We start from the raw sequence: 17,833 nt of genomic DNA, 5'->3' as shown, positions 1-17,833 counted from the left end.
TACATCTTAACCATCATCGATCAATACACCAAATTTCTAGTGGCCGTCCCTGTGAAGGATGTAACTGCCCAGACTACACAGCGGTGGAGCAAGGAGAGGTAAGTATTGCAACTTGCAAGTGCTGTGGCCATGACCAAGCAGGGGGGCACACTCGTGGGTGACGGTTACTGGCACAGGGCCCCTCATAGTACACGCTGGTGTGTCTGACGGCGAGTGGGCCCCCCCACTGTCAGAGACACTGTATTGTACTATGAGGAGCCCTGTGCCAGTGCCGTCAGCCATCAGTGGGTCCATCCACCTGTTCAGAACAACGGCACTTACCCGGGTGCACCAGGTGTTGACCCCAGCCCTTGGGGGGGCAGCCCAGTTAGGGAGGTTTAAAAAAAGGCACATGTTGATGTGTAGGCTGGACATTCAGCAGCTGCAAATGGCAGAATTATGCAAGTCCGAGGATGAGGAGGACAAAAGAGAGGCAGTTTTCTGGCAACCTATGTGTCATCAGGGGAAGGTGGGACAAAATCCTTTGAAACCCATGCATGGTTCGTTTTAATGAAGGTTAGATCATCAACATTTTGGGTCAACAGACGGGTCCTTTTTTCTGTCAGGATTGATCCAGCAGCACTGAAGACTCTTTCAGATAACACACTAGCAGCTGGGCAAGCGATTTCCTGTAAGGCATATTGTGCCAATTCAGGCCAGGTGTCCAGTTTAGAGGCCCAATACTCAAAGGGGAATGACCTGTGAGGGAGAACATCGATATGGGAGGAAAAGTAGTTTGTAACCATAGTTGACAACTGCTGTCTCCTGTCACTTTTAATCGATGCAGTATTAGCAGTCGTGTGAGCGGTACTTGAGAAATCAGTCCGCAACATGGTGATGAAACCCCTGTCTCCAGCACTGCTTCGGCTGTGTGCACCACGAACACCTCTTCCATTGTGCCCACTACGGCTTGTGGGAGAACCAGCACCACTGCTGTGTGCTGGGAAAGCCTCAAAAAAACGGTTTACCAGAGTTGCTTGTTTGTTAGCCAATATTATCCGTAGGTTCTCCTGTGGCATCATGTTGTGTAATTTGCCATTTTAGCATGGATCGAGGATGCTGGCCAGCCAGTAGTCGTCATCCTTCATCATCTTGGCAATGCAGGGGTCCCTTTTTAGGATCCGCAAGGCATAATCATACATGTGGGCCAATGTTCCAGGTGTCAATAATGCACTGCCACTGCTGGGTGGAGGAGCACTTTCTGGCAAATCCACATCCCTACAGTCACGCACAAACCCTGTACCTGACCTTGGAAAGCCAACATATTCTCTTGCCCCCTGAGAAGCATCCTCCTGCCCAAAATTATTATCCCCCTCATCCTCCTCTTCTTCCTCCACCTCATCCAGGACAGTTCCCTGACCAGACAATGGCTTACTGTCAGCAAGGCTTCCCTCCTCCTCCTGTTCCTCCTCCGCTGCAGACGCCAGATCCTTAATGTCTGTTGTCGCCCAAAGACATCATCTTTAACACAGCCTGGTGACGCTTACCACTAGCTGTTCGATAGTGGGACACTTTGTGTGCAACACTGCCAGCTGCGGATGGAGTGCTCGTGCGACTGCGCTCTTTGGACGAGCATTCGCTTATGGAGGAGGAGTAGGGTCGAACGCCTACAGCCAACTGTTTCCTATACCGTGGGCTAGGCAGCACTGTTCCACCGCCGCTGTCCCCTGTGGACCCTGCATCCACCACATTAACCCAGTGCACAGTGATAGACACATAACGGTCCTGGCTATGCCTACTGGACCATGCATCTGTTGTGAGGTGCACCTTTCCACTCACTGATTGCTTGAGTGCAAGGACAATGCGGTCTTTCACATGCAGGTGGAGGGCTGTGGATGACTTTTCGAGAAAAGAAGATCCTGCTGTATGCAGATGACCTCCTACTGCTTTCCCCAACCGAGAGAGGCCTCCAAGATAGCTTGGCCGTGGTGGAAACATTCAGCACCACATGGGCGCTGCCCATCAACCAAAAGAAGACCAAAGTCATGGTGTTTCAAAAGAGGAGTTCTAAAGAAACCTCCACTTCCTCCCTCACACTAAATGGTGCCACGCTAGAGAAGACAAGCAGCTATACCTACCTCGTTCTGGAGCTAAGCCAAACCGGGAGCCTCAAGCACGCAGCAGAGACCCTGAAAGGGAAAGCATGCAGAACCTTCTATGCCATCAGAAGACAAATGTACCACCTCAAACCACCGGTGAGAGTCTGGCTCAAGATATTCGACAGCATCATCACACCTATACTGCTATATGGCAGCGAGGTATGGGGTCCAGCAACCTATCCAGACCAGAAAAAGTGGGATTCCAGCCCAACCGAAGTCTTCCATCTGGAGTTCTGCAAATATCTCCTCCAGGTACATCGCACCACCTCAAACATAGCCTGTCGGGCAGAGCTGGGCAGATTCCCCTTATGGCTCACTATACACAAGAGAGCGCTATCACACCAGGCGCATATACAGAACAGCAACCCCAGCTCCTACCATCATAAAGCCCTGCTGAGCCAGAGCCAAGAGCAAGCCAGGAACCTCGGCAGCCAGCTCAACCAAAGTCAGCAACACACCCTAACTAAAGCCCAAATGAAAGAGATCTCATAGAGTTGCAAGATGCAATACATAGAGGGTTGGAAGAGTGAATTGGAGAACTCCCAGAAACTCACCATCTACCGGTCACTGCGGAGGGACTACACACTGGCTCCATACCTGGAAAAGCTACGCCACCCCAAAGACAGGCAGACCCTGAGTATATACAGATTAAGCGCCCACAACCTAGAGGTGGAAACAGGGCGGCACCGACAGACATACAAGCCACGAGAGAACAGTCTGTGCCAGCACTGCCAACAGGGGGCTCTGGAAGATGAGGTGCATTTCCTGCTGCACTGCAACAAATACTCAGCAGTGAGGGACTCCCACTTCCAGAAATTTACCACCCATACCCCAGACTTCCCATCCATGGACGAGGAGAGGAAACTCTGCATCCTACTGGGGGAAGAAGAATCAATGGTGGAGGTCGCCGCCCAATATGTCACCACATGTCATAAGATGAGAGGAACTAAAGACCTCCAAATGGACAATCACTCCCCAAATTTTGCCCCCAACACCCCATCCCCACTACCCTAATCCACTCCCCTGCCACACTTCTTTTCTTGCTTTGGCAACACTAATTGTATTTTGGTCCTGCCAATAAAGCCTATTTGAATTTGAAGTGCCAACTGGGTAGGTCATAGCGTGGGACTGCGTAGGCCATGAGCTCGCGGAAAGCTTCGCTTTCAACCAAACGGTAGGGCATCATCTCTAATGAGATTAGTTTGGCAATGTAGTTGTTCAAACACAGTGTACGTGGATGAGAGGATGAGTACTTTCTTGTCCTACTCAGAGTGTCTGGTAGGGTGAGCTGGACTGGAGAGCTGCATATGGGGGAAGTATCGGTGGACCGGACGGAGTGAGGGGGTTGGTGATGGTGCTGGTGGTGTGCTTAACGGTGGCGGTGGTCTTACAGTGGGGGAAGCGATGGAGCGTTGCTGGCTACCTTCAGTCAGAGTAGGTGCACATGTGGTACTTGAGGTTTTGTAGTCCGTCCACACTTGCAAAGTGCATGTTGATTAAATGTCTAAGCATGCAACTGGTATTCAAATTTCTGAGTTGTTTACCTCGGCTAAAGGTCCTTCCGCACATCTTACAGGTAACCTTTGCCTCATTAGAAGAATTTTGGACAAAGAAGTGCCACACTGCACTCTTCCTACTATGGTATACATTTTCTTGCCTTGCACGCTGTGCTAAGTTGACCGTCTGACCAAACTGTCCTGCAACTCTTAGTTTTTGGTCCACGTTTTTGGACAGCTACGGGCCTGCCAGATAACTGCTGCTGCGATATCAATGCCTGCTGCGGATCCTTCTCCTTATCTGAACTATTGCCAGCGCCACCCTCCTCCCCCAATGAATGCCAATCCACGTCAAGAACTGGGTCATCCATCACCTCCTCTTCAAAGTCATCTGCACCTTCCTCTTTACCTTCCTCTGTGTCACCGTGTAAGGTGGTATAGTACACGGGAAGGGGCACCTGAGTTTCATCAGGGTCAGATTCTTGCTCAGTAGACTGCGAGGGCAATGTAGTACTCTGGGTCAATGTACCAGCAGAATCATCTAGCAGTGGCTGTGCATCAGTGCACTCCATGTCAGATTCATCTTGGACTGGGGAATTCAGGATTTGACTGGATAACCCAGGCATGGTATGTGAAAAGAGCTCCATAGAGTAATCTGAAGTGTGGGCTGCCACATCCTTAACTTTTGGTGGGGGTGAAGGACACAAGGAAAGGTGTTTTTCCTGACCAGAACCCTGCACTGACGACTCCGTGCTTACAGGTTTCGAACGTTCAGAAGAGGAGGCAATAGAGCTTGTGGCTGTTTTGGCAATGTATGCCAAAACCTGTTCCTGATGCTCCGGCTTTAAAAGCGGTTTTCCTACTCAAATAAAAGGGAACCTTACAGACCTTCTTGGGCCAGATGATGACGCAGGCTCAACACCTCCTGCCTTAGCTGCTGTTGTGCTTTTGCCAGAACTAGCCGATGCACCACCACCATCAGTAACATCCACGCCCCCTGCCCACGCCCGCGGCCTCTTCCACTATACTTCTTCATGTTTGGGAAAATGTATCAAAAATACCAGCAGAGAGATAGTACTGTATGAGGAGCATTTAGCTGTAAAAGGTGTATTAAAAAAATGAAATCTACGTATATATTTTGTTAGTCACAGATGCTCTCCCAGTATGTATTTGACCATAATCCAACAAGCAGATATACGGTACTGTATCAGAAGTGTACAGCTGTATGTTTTTTGTGTAACTAACAATCTCCATATATGTATTTACGGAGTGTCACACATGCTGACTGTATAGATGTGACTGTAATGCGAACAGCAGATATACAATACTGTTTGAGAATCAGACAGCTCAATACGGTTTATGGAGAAATGGAAATGTCCGTATATGTATTTACGGAGTGTCACACACACGCTGACTCTGTATAGATGTGACCGTAATGCGAACGGCAGATATACAATACTGTTTGAGAATCGGACAGCTCTATACGGTGTCTGTATGGAAAATTTTAAATCTCCGTCTTTTTATATGGAGTGACACGCTGTCTCTGTATAGTTTTCACCGTAATCAAACAGCAGATATACGAAACTGTTTGAAAAGCAGACAGTTCTATACTGAGTAGGTCTGGAAAAATGGAAAATCTCATTGGTTTGTTTTTCCAGAGTCACATACAGCTTGTATTTGTCCATGATAATCGGACAGCTCTATACGGTGTCTGTATGGAAAATCTCCTCGGTTTCATGATCTGTCCTAGTCTGATTCCTAATTTCACTTGATAGACCCCATTCACTAATAATAAAGTTCAAACTGCTCTGTTCTTGATGATAATTTTGACAAATTTTGACAAAAACAGAGGCTGTGAATACATTTTTTTCTTAAAGCTGGCAATTTAATCTGCATTTCACAGAATTTTCAAAACTATTAAAAGCAAAGATTCCATTAAAAGATAATCAGATTGCATTTATAGTTTTTACTGAGTTTAGAAAATTTATATGGATTTCATAGATTTTCATGTGGATATTTCTTATGAAAATAAAGTACGTGAGCATGCAATATTGCATATATTCTCAGTATTTATAGATATCAATAATAATGAAATTAACATAAGTTCAAAATGTTCTTTGAAGTTTAATTAAAGCATTGCAACTATTTATCTTCCTAAGTAGTCATATGATTCCCCATAGGGAACCTTTAGTCAGAAATGTCTCAGGAAGAGAAAGGGCAACATAACATATTCATAAAGCATAATTGATCTTTGAAGTCTCAGCATTAACATTATAGATGTTGAAGCCTTACATGGAGATCACAATATCTTAGAAATGCAAATTTGGAATGCAACAATATAATTTGGGAAAACACAAACTTTTAAAGAGGTATAGATGACACATGAGATGAATTAAATAAAATGGCAACACAAAGAGTAAATTTATCGACTTCACTCACTGGCATATATATTTTATGCTATCCTGACTGGATTCCGTATTGCATCTAGTTTAAGACTAATGTGAGTGACAAACATCGAAAGGAACTGTAAGTGTAAAAATGACAGGACATGGGTTTTTAAATCTAAACTTACTTTGCCAGTTTTGCATGTTTTGTCATTTTGCATGATGCCATGTTTATCATCTGTGCAGTCTTGGCTTTAATAGGAATAATCTTTCCTTATAACTATTTATAAGTAGAGAAGAGCAAAATACTCATACCAATACGAATTACTAGGTTGCTTGTTGTAGGTTTAGTAAAATCATTGTTTTATCAGCATGTGACAGTCCTCCATGATTATAAGCTCTGTATAATCCCGCCCTCACTACTGATTGGCATCTTTTTGACTTTGAACAGTGCACACAGAAAGCTGCCAATCAGTGATGTGGGTGGGGTTATACAGAGCTCAGAAATGAGAGCACTAGAAGATCTGCAGAAAATAAAACTGATTTTATCTAAGCTTCTGTAAGCAGTCCAGTAAGTAATGCATTGCTGGAGTTAGGGTCTGAATCTATACATCATGCTGCTCTCAGGTGAAGTAGCAAAATCCAGGTGTCAGATTCCCTTTAATGAATATATAAGCTTCACTAATGTTAGAAACTTGAAAATTTGAAATAATTGGTTGACATTTTAGATCAAATGTGTATAAGCCCACCTACTAACGATAAGGGTCTGATGGCAATCTGATTCTACAGACTTGCCTCTCCATGAGTCTTAAGGGGGTTTTACACTAAGCGATATCGCTAGCAATATCGCTAAAACGTCACTGGTTTTGTGACATTATAGCGATATCACTAGCGATATCGCTATGTGTGATACTTACCAACGACCGGCTCCCCCGCTGTCCGTCGCTGATCGCGCGAGAATGTCTGGCTCCATTTCTCGTCGGGCGCTTCCTGCTGAGACTTCCTGCTGTGACGACGAGCGACGCGTGGACGTGGGCGGGAGGACGTCAGGATCGCTGTGTGTGAAAGGTGAGTATCGTGCGCTGCGTCGCTGCTGCATCGCTGTGAGATCTTTCTGTATGAAAGCTCACTAGCGATCATTTAGCGATGCACCAGCGATCCTGACCTGGTCGGATCGCTGGTGCATCGCTAAATGTAAAAGGGCCTTTAGTCTCAAATAAAATGGTGATTTTTGCAGTTTATTGGTTGTTATATAATATGTGAAAGGCATTGTAGTCAGATCTTAATCATTGGATTGCCGCTTGTCATTCAATCTTATTGTCGCAGGGGCTTAAAAACCAGCTCTTACCCATTCTATCTGCCTTTGGAAATATTTGTAAAAGATGGCCTCCTTGTAAAAAGCTCACTGAATTTAAGTGTGGTACTGTAACAAAATGCAACTAGTCCGTTCATGATATTCGTTTCTTACTATATATTCCACAATCATCTGAGTGGTATTATTATATAGTGGAAGTGTTTAGGAACATCAGGAACTCAAGCACAAAGTTGCAGACCATGTAAAGTTACAGAGCGGGGTCACTAAGTGCTGAGGGGCACAGTGAGTAAAGACTCCAGCAGCAGATTTCCCAGCCTATTGAACATCTTTGTAATACACCAGGCAAGATATTGTGAGTCAGGTCTGATTTTCCTCCCAAATGCTGTTGGACGAATGAGCAAAAATTCTCACGCTCTGTAAAATCTTGGAGAAAGTCTTCCCAAAAATGTGGCCGCAGTGCCTGTTTCAAAATGGAAACCAACTCCATATTACTGCCTATACATTTAGAATGGGATATCTTAAAAGACCATGAATAGTAGGTGCAATGTGCAGGAGTCCCAATACTTTTGTATTTTTAGTGTATGTATTTTGTAAGACACATTTTGCTTTTAGACATTCCTGCAAATGTCTTGCGTTGCAAAGATTAACAAACTATACTGACGTTTTACAGGGTTCCTGCCACCATAAAATTGCAGTCTAATCTGCAGACACCATATTATAAAGCAGAGTAGATAGATAGTGTTGTGAGAAAATATTCATTATAACTAGTGCTTTAATTATTTAAGCCTCGGCTCTTTCTGGGATTTTGAGTCCAGTGGGCACAGCTACCAGTGACTAACAGCTTTCATAATATAAGTGAGCATACAGAGATAGCTGTCAGTCACTGATAGGACCACCCACTGGACCAAAAATCACAGTAAGAGCAGAGATGTAAAACACGGGTTATATTGAATCTTTTCTCACAAAACTATCAATTAATTCTGCTTTATGACATGGTGTCTGCAGAGTGGACTGCAATTTCACAGTGACAGTCTACTTGGCTCCCCCTGCTCAATAACATGGTGTCGACAGGTTCCCTCTAAGAAAATATTAGAAATGTCTAAGCTTTTTGATAAGTATGGATTAATTATGTGGGCCACCTGATTATTTTTTTCCTGAGCGAAAAAGCCTAGATGTTAGCCATAATTATTAAAAAAATGTATTTGTGCTACGTGAACCAATCGACTATTCTGTAGAGGCCATCCCATCTGAATTTTCTTAAAGAAGTACTCCTCCTATCAAAATATTTTTCTTTTAAAAGCATTGCAATAATCATATTATATGGTACTGTGTACTTACAATTGCTCATTTTACCCTTCTACCCAACAAAGTCTTCTGTTTTCCATTAGGTCTATGACATCACGTGATTAAAATTTAACTAGCTGACTCCTTTTAAGCTCAGATACGCAAAGTCTATTTTTCCTGTATGAGTCATAAGTCATTTCAAACGTCCCTGGCAGGGGAGAGGAGGGAGCAGCAGGGTCAGGAATTAAAGAGGGGAAAGATAAATGCAGGGAACAGAGACTTCCTATTTCTACATAGAGCAGAGATAAGAGAAGAATTAGCTGGGTAGAAATGCAAAATGAGTAATTGTAAGTACATAGTGCCATATAATATGATTTCTTCTTTAACTTCTTTGATCTCATTTTCTTTTAATTATTTCTATCTTTTACAGGAATCACTTTTGAGTTTAGATGACATCACTTAGATTTATGAGAACTGATAGATTCCAATAATTGAACCCACATCGGGGCGGCCCTGGTGCGGATTCAGGCATCATAACCATGCCCCCGACACTGACTGACTGACTGACACTGGCATTGTGGCTGGCTGTCAGTTAGGGCCAGGGGTGCAGTTACAACTGCCACCCCCGTGACTGAAAATAGAATATTGCTGGTTGGAAAAAAGTTCTGTTCTCCATTCAATGTTCGGCTAAGTGCGGGCACCAGTCAGGTTAATAACACTATTAACCTGTGGATTATCCCCATATTTGTAAGTTAATAACGTTTTTTCTGTTGACAGGGTTCCTTTTAAATAAGAATAGCATGCTCCATATCCTTCTTTACTAGTAGATGAACAGAAGAGCTTTATTATTTCATTATTTCATTATTTGCAGAATGTTGATAAGACTTCAGCATGTCCTACATTCATTTCAGGAAAGCTTCTCTTCATAGCTCTTTAGGCCTTCAACATCAAGAGATATGAAGAATACCATAACATTTACACAAGTAAAACAATTATTTCAAAACATTTACAACTTTTTAAACAATGTATTTATCTTATCCATTGTAAGGGAATATGTAGACTGGTATTAACGCTAATGGCAAAATTTGATTATGTAATGAACAAGATTATGATCTTAAAATGATGTGAATTAGCCTGAAGAGGAACATTGTCCTAAAAATATGCTCAGAGTCATATCATATTTTCTATACTTAAATGGCCTTATTAAGCTTTCATTAATGAAGATTGGTTATTGTTCCTTATTTTTAAGCTTTCCATTTGTAGGTCTTCCTATCTCCTTTCCCCGTTTGTATACTTTTCTATATAACAAAGTTTATGAGTAATATTGACCATTTAGTGATTTAGCTTTAAACTGTCATGTTTCTTAAAAGGAATGCTATATCTGATAAAAAGCTACAGATACTGTCAAGTAAAGTTGTTATGTGCCATTATTGGGTATTTACATTTTTACTTAAAGCTAAAATATAATAATACTTTTCTGTTTCTTGTAATTGAGCTCACATTTGATTATTTGAAAAAATATATTTCTCTACAATGGTGGTAATGCAAGCTGCTGATATGAACAAATTCAGAATTCTTGCAAAAAGCAAATTGCTTGCATAGCATTTGGTATTGAGAAGGAAATGTCTTTCTTAATTTTTGACCCATTCTTGACATCCATTGTACATGTACAGCACATGTCGGGTGTCACGGGCTGAGTCCGCACTTAACCTGGCAAATGTCGGCTGTTAAGGCCCCTTTACATTTACCGATGCACTAGCGATCCCGACCACGATACGACCCGGTCAGGATCGCTGGTGCATTGCTAAGTGGTTGCTAGTGAGCTGCCAAACAGGCAGATCTCACCAGCGATGCAGTAGCGGTCGGCGGTCGCAGGTCGCACTTACCTTTCAGACACGGTGAGGGTGTCCGTCTTCCGCCTGCGTCCATGGCTCGCTCGTCGGCACCAGCAGGAAGCTGATGAAGAGAAATGGACCAGGCCGATCTCGCGCGATCAGCGATAGCCAGAGGGGGAGCCGGTCGGAGGTAATATCAAATGTAGCGATATCGCTGCTGCATCACAAAATCGGTGACACTTTAGCGATATTGCTAGCGATATCGCTATGTGTAAAGCCCCCTTAAGGCTGCAAGGCTCTTGTCGCTGTTGTTAAATCTGTAATAGGAGAAATTAAGATGCATATTTCCGGGGTCATGTCATTTTAGATATTCTTCAGCTCTGATCTCCGGTGACGTGCTCACATGGTGCCACTGGGTTGTTATGGCAGCCAAAGTTCTGCTGAACACTCCAATGCTAGTACTCTTGTGAAGGTCAGGCAAAGACTGAGCTTCATAGGAAACTGTCAAAAAAAGTGGAAAATCCACTATAAAACATCACATTTATTTGTAGATTAAAACATGAAAAAATAAAATTTAAAAACCATGTTAACGCAACGTTTAAGGCATTTCGAGCTACAGTAGCTCCTAATCATGTTTCCAGCAAAGACTAAGACTCAATTAATGTTATGATGTCATAACATCAAGACTTGCACTGCCCCACATGAAATGGGGTGACGCATGTCATGATGTCAGAACGTGCATCGAGGCATAGATGACGCCACAAGAAAAAAGTGAAGAGGTGTCATGACAGAGTGGGAGGAGTGGAAGAGAGCTGCACTGACCGGAAAAGGCGAGGAGCGAAATTATTATAATTTCTTATTGCTTTTTAACCCCTTCTATGCCCATTCATATTTTTTCAAGTCAAGAGACCCGAGAACATTATAAAGGGCATTGTTAATGGCAATCAGGGTTCATTTGATTTATCATTTCTAAACTGTCTTCAAGTGAATCTATCAAATTAAAATGTTAATTTTGGCAGATTCACGCTTCTTTAATGTAAGAAATAAGTTTAATTTCCTTGTCCATTAACTAAATGGTTTTCCCATTTTTTACTTGATGGGACACATAATGGACACCAGTCATGAGCATTAACAATTCTGTTTATTCCCCTGTAAGTAGGTTGTTCCTTTTGAAGATTTTGGATCCCATTGTAATAGTAAGAGGGGTATATAGCCAAGGATATAGGGTTTCCAATAGATGTATTTAAAAAAAAAATGTATTTGAGCTGTGTTAACAATTTGGCACTGGAGTGCAAATGTTATATTCACATACAGGGATAATAAAACTATTGAAAATAATAAAACCATTAAAACACAAAGCGTTTTAACATATAGGCCTTCATCAGGTGCCTAATGCAATGAGTCTCTTATGGACTATCTATACCCTGATCTATTAGCTATGGATGCAGTTTCCCTGACTGATAATCCAATCACTACCAGAGGTACCATTTCACAAATTGAAATCCAAACACTATTAATCTTTTTCTACTTTTGGATCTCATGATATAAACAATTGAATATTATAACTGTGAGATCCAAAATATTGTTTAGTCTCATTACTGACCAACATTATTTATAATGGCAGAGGGACGTCATCGTGTGCCCAGCAGTTCAGCCTGAGCAGTAATAATGTGTACATATTGATTTTGCTTACCCCTTGTATTGATCACAGGACTAGAGATGTACCTTACTGATGGCACGTTATTACAGGGATTTACATAGGTAATACCTTTACTGCGTCCTGAACTATTTAGCTAGTAAACTGTGAACTGCTTCTATGTGGATGGCATACCTTGGAACATGTTCCCTTTTTTCGTTCAAAGCACCTTTCTAATTTTAATAGAGTTTATATATTTTCGTAAATAAACTATGTTTTAACATTGATAATGTACTTCATTTTTTTACCTTGAGGACACTCAGTTTTGGTAAATGCTTGCTTAAATTTGTTTACAGTGAAGTATTATCTACCGCGATATGGTAACTTTATTTAAAAAGGACTAATATTGTTAATAATTAAATCATAGTAGGTGCTGATTTGTGAAAGCTATAGTGAAGTATTCAACTCAAACTACATATACACCCAATATGAGTATCCACCAGAAGCCACTGAGTGTAAACCGGAACTTAATAATAATGTGCATTAGTGGAAGTCAGGCGGTCTCCTGTTCTGCACTTGCCATAAAGAATATTCAATAGATCACAAAGGGGGCACTCAATGCATTTTCAATCATGCACCCCTCACTAATACAGATGAGCCAACATGTTTGCCGAACAGTTCGTCGAACAAACCCGAACCCCATTGAATTCAAAGGGAGGCAAAACCAAACGAATAGACAACACTTTCAGGGGGAAGAGCGAAAAAGCTGCCATAATAGCTCAAATTAGGAGCAGACACCAGGAAAAGTGGCATCAATTGACCCAGAGTACAAATAGTATAATTGTGTAGCAGAGATGCATAGATAGGGCTTGGACTAGCATTGATCAATAACAGGTGGATGAGTGACAGGTGTTGGCCTGGTGGTCTGAGAGGTCTGCTAAATTCAGGCAACACACATGAAGGAGACCCAACTTGGAATCCAAACATTTCCAAAAATTAGGGGCAGACAACAGGAAAAGGGACATCAGTTGACCCACAGTAGACATTTGATAATGGCACAGCAACAGTCAGGCTTGGGCTATTCATGAGGTATCAGGGTCTGAGCCAGCATTTACTGCTTTGAACTTAAGTTTCAATTAAGACAAGGTGGGTGAGGGACCATTGTAAACTTTCATTGCTGGGAGCCCTGATATCTCATGCAACAGTTGAAATTGGATTTTTGCTCAACCACACTCAGGTGACACAAAAATCAACTTGGTAGACCACAAATGTTATAAAAATTGAAGGATAGTAACACAGGTAGCTGACTAATCAATTCACCCGCAGTTGAAATTTGATAATGGTACAGCATCAACAGTCATGGGCCATGCATGACGTATCAGTGCTGGGCCAGAGCTTTAAATTGAAGTTTAAATGAAGACGAGGTGGGTGAGGGACTGGTGTAAAGGCCCTTTTACATTTAGCGATGCACCAGCGATCCAACCAGCGATCCGACCCGGTCAGGATCGCTGGTGCATCGCTAAATGATCGCTAGTGAGCTTTCATACAGAAAGATCTCACAGCGATGCAGCAGCGACGCAGCGCACGATACTCACCTTTCACACACAGCGATCCTGCGTCCTCCCGCCCGCCTCCACGCGTCGCTGGACGTCACAGCAGGAAGTCTCAGCAGGAAGCGCCCGACGAGAAATGGAGCCGGACATTCTCGCGCGATCAGCGATGAGCAGCGGGGGAGCCGGTCGCTGGTAAGTATCACACATAGCGATATCGCTAGCAATATCGCTATAACGTCACAAAACCAGTGACGTTTTAGCGATATTGCTAGCGATATTGCTTAGTGTAAAACCCCCTTAAGCCTTCTTTGCTGGTAGCCCTGATACCTCATGCAACAGCTGAAACTGGATATTTGCTCAGCAACACTCATGTGCCACAAACATCAGTTTTGTAGACTACTATTGGTAGAAAAATGTAAGGATACGAACACAGGTAGTTAACTGATCAATTGGCCCAGAGTGCAAGTTTGCTAATGGCACAGCAGCAGTCAACCATGGGCCATACATAAGGTATCAGGAACTTAAAGAGCTTTGAATTGAAGTTCCAATGAAGATTAGGTGGATGAGGGACAGGTTTAAGCCTTCTTAGCTAGGAGCCCTGATATCTCATTCAAAAGGTGAAACTGGATTTTTGCTCAGCCACACTCCAGTTCCACAAACATCAGTTTGATAGATCACAAATATCATAAAAATTGAAGGATAGTAACACAGGTAGTTGACTGATCAATTCACCAACACTAGAAATTTAATAATGACATAGAGCTATTTAGAGGTCAGAATTGAAGTTTCAATGAAGATGAGGTGTGAGGGACAGTTGTTAGCCTGCTTTGCTGGGAACCCTGATATCTCAAGCAACTGCTCAAACTGCTATCCTGTGCAAGCACACTTGGGTGGCACAAATATCTGCTTGGTAGACCACTAATGTTATAAAAAATGTAAAGATAGTAACACAGGTAGTTGACTGAAATTAAGTGTAACCTTGTCAGTCTGTGAACCTTACTGCTACAGGCAACACACATGAAGGAGACCTAACTTGACGTATTTTTGATTTTTTTTTGTTTTATTTTGAAAATTGGAGGGTGATTTGGGGGGTGAATGGCCAATGGTAGGTGATTTGAACTTTTATGTATTTTTTATATTTTGAAAAACCTTTTTTTCACTTTTCACTTGCTTCAATTGTTTCCATAGGAGACATGAAGCTGTGATCTTCTGATCGCTTGTGCTACACAGAGCAGGGCTCCATCCCTGCTCTGTGTAGCAGAATTGCTCATCTGCTATGAACGCTGACCACAGGGTGGTGCTCAAAGCAGATCAGCTATGACAACCACAGGGGAATCCTGCAGACCCCAAGTTATCATTCCAACCCATCATCAACCCGAGGTCATGTATGGGGAAGTATATACCCATCTCTCAATTTCTGGTGAGCGAGGAGATTGCAAAACTCTGTGGTGAATAGCTTTGATCATACAGATTCCAAAAATATACGTTTCCTGCATCTATGCCCAATCTGCATCATTATATTCAAGTTTGAAGGAATAATGGAACTTCCAAAACCATGTGCTTTTAAAGGCTGTTTAGCTGATACCAAACTACATTCCCGAGGGAGGGGGAAAGTGTGGTATAGAATTCCACAGGCAGACTTGAGGGGCATGCAGCTGTGAAGAGGGGATGTTGGTGAGCTCAGTGTACTTTACAAACCAATGGGGGGGAAGGGGCACATGTCATTCAGAAACCAAGGAGCTGCAGCCGAAGCTCTGTAGGTGTAATTGGAAAAATAAGAATTACATCATATTTTCTGACATGTGACAACTACAGATACTGGCAAGCAGAGCTGAATCCTAACAATGTGTATATTACACGCCACTTGGAATTGACAAGCTACGCTACTTGATGGAAATATACCAATTTGTGTAAAATCATTTCAAAAACATGTCTATATCAAGACCAATATTAGCATCTATATTCCAATATAATAGTATTGTCAGCAGATTTATCTCTATACTGTCCTGCCATTCAACAGTGAATATATATTTATTCAGTAAAAAAGATAACACAGCTTACTACTAGTACTGTATATATCAGCTGACATGTGCCCAAAAAGATGCAAGCTCCGTCACTGAGGGGGAGTCTGACATAGGCATACTATTACACCCAATGTAGGAAAGGGGTTAACAGTGCTTTATTGGAAATATAACATTTTTGCTGGAGACATAAACTCATGCATTATTAAACAGTAGTAAATAGTAGTTGATGCAATATATACAATTCTAAGTATTATTCCAACAAATAGACAAATAATACCACCAAAAAAGCAAAAATAAAAAAGTGCCGCTAGTCACTTCTCATGGGTTAGCAGTGAAGCTGGGTAATCAAGAGTTTCGGGGTCAGATACCAAGTGAGCTCATCATAAGCAAAGGGTTAAGACAAAGGCATAGTCAGGTCACAGTCCTAGGTCAGAATACCAGGAAGTTAAAGGATCAAGACAGAGGGGCTATGCAAACAGATGGTCAGAAGCAAGGTCAAAGGTCTGGTAACAATAGATTTCAGACTGAGCACAAGTAACACTAGGCACACAGAAACTACCGAGCATAAGGTACAACTGGTAGTAATTGGAGGCAGAGAGCCAGCCACATAGCCAAGTAATCACTCTGAACAGGTGTCACATGGAGGAAACCTTGCATGCCCTGGCTCTGATAGGGCAGATGGACTGAGTGACAGTGTCACTCAACACACTGACAGCTCTGCCCGCCACAGTCTTCAATTGGGCAAATGTGCTGTCCATTGCTAAAGATGTATGAACAATTCAAGATTCGGTTCAGATTGACAAACGTCCCGATGTTTGCTGAACAGTTCACAGAACATATTTGAACTGCATAGAATTGAATGGAAGGCAAAATCAAATGCATAGACAGCACCTTCAGGGGGATAATAAGCTGCCAAAACAGCTCAAATTAGGGGCAGACACCAGGAAAAGTTGCATCAATTGACTCACAGTGCAAATAGTATAATGGCCCAGCATGGATGCATGGGACAGGGCTTGGACCAGCATTTCTTGCTTAAACATTGATCAGTAACAGGTGGATGCGTGACAAGTGTACACCTGGTGGAGATGTTATGGTGGATTAAGAAAGATGTGGTGTGCTCAGTGAAAAAAAAACAGCAGATAACTCCACTCCCATAACAGCTAATGAGCTCTCACTCACCCCAACTGTAGGAAGTAAAGAAGTGGATGTTCTATGGCTAGTGACTTGTGTGAGAATGGTGACAGGAAGAAGAAGCAGAAGATGCGGTTGATTGTACAGCCGGTGATTGTCAAGGCCCACTAGTCTGCATTTTAGCGCAGTGAGATTCCCAGACTAGGCAACCCTTGCCTCCTTGCCTCCTCTGTGAACTGCAGACCTACAGCCCCTGCTGGCCACAGCCACAGTTGTGGATGAGGATTCAGTGCTTGTCATGGTTGCATCACTCTGTGTCTGTGCATCAAGGCACCATGTAACCTCCTCATCTTCCTCCTCCATCTCCTCTGATGAGCTGCTCAGCTGCATGCTTATGGGTAGAGTTGAGCGAAACGGGTCGAAAAATTTCAAAAGTCGCCGACTTTTGGCAAAGTCGGGTTTCATGAAACGAAACCCGACCCTAGGATGAGGTCGGCCACGAGGTCGGCGACTTACGCGCCAAAGTCGCGTTTCAAAAGTTTGTTTTGCGCTCTTTTTCAGCCAATCAGGATCCACGGACACTGTGGGCAACGTGATGACATAGGCAGGGGTCACCACCATCTTTCAGAAGGGCATGCAAGTGATTGGCTTGCTTTGGTGGGCGTCACAGGGGGTATAAAAGGGCGTGCACGCCGACCACCATCTTACTTCTGCCGATCTCAGTTTCGGGAGAGGTTGCTGCTGATTCTGTAGGGAGAGCGTTAGGCAGGGAAGAAGACAAAAAAACTGCTTCTGCTGCTAGCGATTTGGCCTGCACAACACACCAGTCACTGTGTGTGCAGTGCAAGGGGAGGCTATATAGTGGTGTATCAGTGGTGTTGGTTGTTGGGCTGCCTTCTAAGGCTTCCTGACATTCCTGCATTGCAGTTTACCCACTGCTCCGCAAACTGCTTTTTTAAAAGCAATCACAATTTTTTTTTTTTGTCCTGCTGAGAAGAAAAAAAAACTGCTTCTGCTGCTAGCGATTTGGCCTGTAC

Source organism: Dendrobates tinctorius, unplaced genomic scaffold (assembly GCF_039654945.1).
Source record: "Dendrobates tinctorius isolate UK_male_01 unplaced genomic scaffold, ASM3965494v1 ptg000008l, whole genome shotgun sequence".
Classification (NCBI taxonomy): Eukaryota; Metazoa; Chordata; class Amphibia; order Anura; family Dendrobatidae; genus Dendrobates; species Dendrobates tinctorius.
Note: the sequence above shows the minus strand (reverse complement) of the source record.